Source organism: Cryptomeria japonica, chromosome 8 (assembly GCF_030272615.1).
Source record: "Cryptomeria japonica chromosome 8, Sugi_1.0, whole genome shotgun sequence".
Taxonomy (NCBI): domain Eukaryota; kingdom Viridiplantae; phylum Streptophyta; class Pinopsida; order Cupressales; family Cupressaceae; genus Cryptomeria; species Cryptomeria japonica.
In genome coordinates this window covers 497,965,065-497,971,811 of record NC_081412.1, presented here as the reverse complement: position 1 = coordinate 497,971,811, position 6,747 = coordinate 497,965,065, and positions in this window count along the sequence as shown.

Here is a 6,747-nt window from a genome sequence, read left to right as displayed (position 1 = left end):
CAAGTGTCATCGCATAACCTGGTAAGGTTACCATGGCATGTCTTCATAGGATTCCAGCCCCATCCATTGGGTTACCCAAGCAACATATTCTGAAACTCTGGCCCATCCAAGCCACATGTGGACCCAGCACATCCTTTCGTGAAGACAAGGTTGATGGTATGCCATTTTAGGCCTTCTCACAACATGTCGAATCTATACTAGCACTCATCAAATACGTGAGGCACAATTAACTTACTTAGTGTTTCAATAACTAAATCTCTAAAATTCTATTAGGTTATCACTTTTTTAGACACACTTTCGACGGGTTATCCAGCAACCACCCTGGGCACGACCCCCAATCAAAAGCCACTTTCCCATTTGACACTAGACTATACTCAAATAAACTCCTAAACCAAGGAATACACAAGGTCAAGGAAACGAAGTTCAATATGGTAGGAATACCCACTTGTTCAAACAAGACATCATACAAGGTGCAATCACTGATGGTACTCTAGCTAGAGACCTGACCAGCTATGGTCAACCATGAATCAACATTCAACACCCGCATAAACGACATGACCGGATACAACACCATCACAAGAAAACAATTAAAGCTCGAGATCAAGGACATAGGCAGGTACCCAAATCAACATACGACAATACTCAACAATCACAATCAAGGACTTGCCATTTCTTAAGCAAATGCGAATACAAAAAATTAAACATGCATACGCATAGATCAGAAAAAGGATAATCTTCTTGCATATTGTTTACACACACAAAATGATTCCAGTTTGCTAATAGATCTAAATAGATTGCAATTTTATCTACCTCGCCTTGGTACAGGTCATTCATGGTTTTCTAACTCACTGAGTTCATTTGCATCATAGCATTAATATTTTTCAACCAAAATCACATTAATAAAATAATTCTATATGCTGAACACCCAATGATATAAAATCAAATATTAAGATTAATCAAATAAGAAATGATATTTATTGTTCAAAATAACACATCATTCTGATTCTTTCTCGACGCAGTTTATCTAAACCTATTTTCGGTTCGAAGCCAAGATATACTTTCCAAAAAACAAAAATATCTATCTAAGGAACCCTAAACCAAATAATCATTTCCCAATGGAATTACAATTCCCTTGCATATATTAAAAACAAAAAATGCACTAAAGATATTAATATATATATATACCCTAATTCCAAAAATTCATTATTTAACAACAATTAGTATATATTTAGAAAAATATATATTAATTAACAAAATAGAATTTGAATATTAATTAACATGTATATTTATCATTATACAATTAATTAATAACAAACTAATTATAAATTATTATTTAATGACTAAATTAAATAATAATTAACACTTTATTTAAAAATACTATTATTATATTATTATATATATTTTTTGTACAATTAAAAAAAAATATAAAAAAAAGTACAAAACCCAAAAGGGAGGGGGGTACCCATGTGGACACCCCACGTGGGCCCCTTGGTAGCGCTACTACCACTTGGTACCAGATTGCTACCTTTGGTAGTGTTGCTACCAACTGGTAGCAACCGTTACCTCCTCGTGTGGTGAGGGTTTTCCCTGCCACGTGGGGGTTTAATTTTTTTTTTGTTTTGTTTAATATATTAAAACAAATAAAAACAACACCCTAGTTTTTGGGTATTCTCAGACCCAGAAAATTTATATTTATTTTTTTCTAAATTTATTTATTTTTTAAACAAATCTGACCCTCGAATAAGTAGTCACAAAGAAATTTGTAGTCAATCTCTGAGAAATAAATTTTATTTTCAAATTCCTCAGACATAAATATGCATTATTTTTTTATGATCTCAAACAAAACCTCCAAATGAAATAAACTTCGAAATTTTGTGAGACAAAACAAAGAATGGATTCAACAAATTTTAAAATACCATTTCTTTTCCAAAATGATGAAATTGATTTGCGTCCATGAATAAAGGGTTCAAAGTTAAATTAATTTCTCACTTCATAACCCAAATGAAAGAGTTTTCTAAAAGAAAAAGGCAACCACACACACATAGGAAGCTCCTTGAATTCTGACAAATTTCAACAAAAGCAAAGGGTTAACCAAAATGCCAACCTTGAATGTTATCCTGAAAGTGTTGAAGATGAGCTCCACCTGCAAAATTCACAAACTCCTTCCACAAAATGCCCCAAAATTCTTCCCCAATTTTTTCCATAAAAATTGTTCTCCTAAAATCATCCTCCCAAAAATATTTTTTAACCTAGGTTAAATGGGAAAAGTTTTGACCAAAAATACCATTTTTGAATTTAAAATATTTTCATTTAAAATACAATCCCAAAATTCTTACTTTTGAATTTTTAAATACTTTCTTTTAACTAAAATTCAAAAATCATTCTTTTCAACAAATCAATATATCAAACTTGTCTTTTTCTAATAAAAATTGTTTTTCCCAAATAATTGAAATTAACCTTTCTATTCCAAAATTCCAAAGAGATTAAACTAATTCTATTTCAAATAAATTTAATCTTTCCTTTCAAAAGAACATAAACTGAATAAATTCATCATTAAGATTAGCCATTTAATCGAACTTGCTACCAACTTGATTTGAGCAATACTAATTAACGATTAATCGATAAATGGGAACCTATTTAAATTAGTCCCTTAATTACTAATGCATTAACACACATTAAATCAAATTAAACATTAAGGATTAATTACTCAAATTAACCATACACAAAACACGCAAACCAAGAAAGCCAAATAGACAAACGACCTCCATATCCCACCAAAGGGGATACTGACAAACGACTGATGATGCTCACTTGAACACGACTATGGTCAAACGAAGGCCTTACAAGCACCCAATCCAATTTCTAAGGGCCAATGAGGAACACTCAAACCTATGAATCCAGGTGGAGACGAACCTTGCATCCATGCAATACTGTACCTGCAATCTCCTACAATAATCACACATGCATACATATATATATTTAATAAAAGTGTTAGCCCGAGATTAATAACATGAATCAAGAGAACTAATAAGCCTGCATACGAATTGGCGCGAAAACCACATTAACAGGTACACACAAAAATCAAAACATCTGACTATAACATTATAACATGATAAACTAACCAAGGTCAAACCGAGATTAGAAATTGATTAGGGCAGGGGTACTACATTCTCCCTCCTAGGTTCCGACTTACTCCTAGAAGTTGTAAGGCTAGACGGAAAACATGTCGCATGCATCAGCCCAGAAACTCATTTAACAAATATCAAATTGCACATAGGAATCTTTTCACCAATAAATGAAACATTATTGCTAAATCCTTTACGAATGCCATTATAGATCGGTAAGATACATCTAAATCCATACATTTCTTAAAATATTCTAGAAACTAGCTACAATCATAGTAGAGAAACAAGAATTTTCTTCCATTCATTACACCAAATTAATGCATTACAAAGAGGTAAACAACAATTACCATAATCATCTACCAAATATAACCAGAAAACATGCCATCATGATCAATTTCTTTTACCAATCCATCCTCATGATAAAATTTTATCACATAGAACTAGCTTCATAATTCAAATTCTACAACTAAGTTAACTTTCAAAAAATAAGAGCAACATATAGAACACAATTGTTTACACTTGTGAGGCATATAAAATCCTTTCCAGAGACTATGTCCCATAACATAGTGACAAGTTAACACAATTTAATCCATGATTACACATAACTAGAATGCATAACTCAAAAGGCCACATGTGAGCAGGTCTAATGCTCACTCAAAGGTAACATGCGCGATTAACATCTCTGTGCCTAATCTCCAAACAATAATATGATCATAAATATCCAATATCTCACTCAAGGGCTTGATGGTGCTAGAGAATACCATAGTGGTGCTACCTTCCATACAAGACCTTCGTGAACATCCCTTGTTGAGTAAGGTGGTTAGCCTCTAAGAGATTGTTGAAAATGGAATACCACTAAGAGGGGGGTGAATTAGTAGTTCGTAATCTTTCCTCTTGCCGATCTAACTTCAGACAATCAACTATTTACTTAACCACTAAATAGTCATACCGGTAATCCAAGATCAAAAACCAAAGAGATCATTCACACACAAGAAACTCACAACACCAAATTTACATGGAAAACCCAATATGGGAAAAACCTCGGTGAGAAGAGCTGCTAGAGACTACTCCTCCATTCCAGGCTCATAGGTAAAACATAGACTTACAAATATTTTGGGCACCAACCCCTACACCAAGCTTCAACTTGGAAATGTGTAATGAAATACTATTTGAATACAGTTAAGGCTTCTTGTTGCAAATGAATTCTGCAACTCTTGAATCAAATAACTCTCTGCCAGTTTAAAGCCTTATCTCATCCACTAGAACTCACACTACTGATTGTGAGATTGTTGTCTCTATTTATCAACCTCTGTTATCTTTCTCTCCCTCTCACCAACAGTCTCTTAACACACTGTTTCACACTAGTCCATGCTACCTACTCTGCCACACCTTACCGGTTAGGCTCAACTGTCAAACTATGATACTTCCGGTAGAATCCTCTCACCGGTTTGCTTTCTCACTCACACTACAACTTTCTCAGATCACCTTCTGAAGTTTTCTTATTTTCCCAATCACTTCTCTTCACTCTACAATCTTCACAATGTCAACAACATTTACCATTTGGAGCTCTCATTTATTATAATGTAGTTTCTCATCAAAGTGCAATTGAAAAACCTAAGCGGTCAAGGTTTCCTTTTTCTGACACAATCTTCATGAGATCCAATCCCTCCTATCTTGGATCAATGTCCTATCCTTGAAGATTGCACCTGCACATGGTTTCCATTATCCAATGCATGTTTTCCTTGAAGTGACAATCACAAATCAAATCTTCTGTCATGAAGTCTGATGACACATAAAGTGTTCTAGAAGTTTCCTTTATGAGAACATCTTGAATCGGATTTCCTTTGCCTTGATTCACATGCTAATTGCTCCCTGATCTTCCTCTATCATTCCTTCTTCCTTGAGCCACAATCAGTAAGATGCAATCTCGTGATTTGTGGCTCCTTCATTAATGGTGATTATTTGTTTCATCAACCCTGTCAATGAAACTTCACCAACGACAACACACTTGCCACCTCTACTCCACATGGCATCATACCGATCAAGACTTGGCCCACCAACATGCAATCGGTCCAGAAAACACATACTAGTATATCCCTTTGCTAGTAGAGTGTTCTTCTTCTATTAACTGATAGAGCATCCTGTACTAGTTTCACATCTTCACCTTCGATGGTGTGAGACAACCTTTAAAATTCTACCTCTTCATCATAAACAAGAAACAATCCTTCAGACCAGTAGACCTTTATTCTTTATTCTCACCCTTATTGGGATCTCCATCATGTTGGTTGACATCAATGACAACTTAGTGCCAAAATGCCAATAGAGATGGTCACCACACATAGGTAGGTAGTGGATCCTAGTTATATCACAGCCTCACAAACCCCCATCCTCAAGATTCCCTAGGTCTACTTCCTCATACACACTCTACCAAGACCAACTCATATGTGCTTGGAGAGGAATTTCACATTTCAACACAAGACCAGCAAACGAAAACAATGAGGATAAACTAGTTTAGCCACCAAAGTATAGATGAATAAAGATAATAAATCATCAATTCCAACATTAAGACAAGAAAATAATTTGGAATTTGCAACACCAAATCAAGTAAGAAAAAGATAACAAGATAGTGGCTAAACCTTCAAAGTCAAAGTAGAATAAATTGTTGGTCCACAAAGAAATAAATACGAATATTACAACTGCAGATAACATCACTATGTGAATATCATCTAGCCACCAACGAGGAAGGAGGGAACAATCATATAGTTGTCGCAGTAGCTCATCATGTGGTGCAACCTAGTCACACATCCACATGACATGGCAATATGCACCTTGGCATCACCCCAGATCACGTCATCATGGGACATGGAAATACTCCAAGCGGAGAAGACATGCAATGGACATATCTCACATGGTAGTGTACCTCATGGAAAAAGGCATGCACAGATCACATCCTACATAGAAATGTATCTCTCAAGATACTCATCATAAGAGAGAAGTATACATGGCTAAGGTCCACCCACATGTCTACCAACACCTACCAACTCGCAACTCATGTGGATAAAACCTACCTTTCATGAAGACAAGGAAAAAGATCCTCCAGAATACACCATTACTATGCTGAAGAATTGCCATCAATATGTTCAAATAAAAGAGAGGAATAGGCTAGCACACATAAACCTTATAAATAGATTCATCAAAAGGGAAAGTACTGAGTACAGTAGATAGATGTGAAGTTCTAGAGATACATAATCACGCACCTTGGCTTGGTGTTTCTACTACAAGCATACATAGAAAAACACAAATCCAAACTGATAAGCCAGGTCTCTGCCTTGAGATTGATACCTTTACCCTCAAAGAACGGAGAATTGGACCTCATCAAGTCCCTCATGTTCCCTATGATAGCTGGATCCTTGTCCACAAGGACCTCTCTCCTTATAGGAGATCTCTCTCTCTCTCTCTCTCTCTCTCTCTCTCTCTCTAGAACCTATTGAAGCGGCTCCTCTTCTTGACTATGGATGGGTTGATCCACCTCAGGCCTAGGACCTAGTCTAGCTAGAACCTCTTGAAACATCTAACGCAGCTCTTCCATTTTGAGAATCTTCTATACTGAATGTGGTTCCTC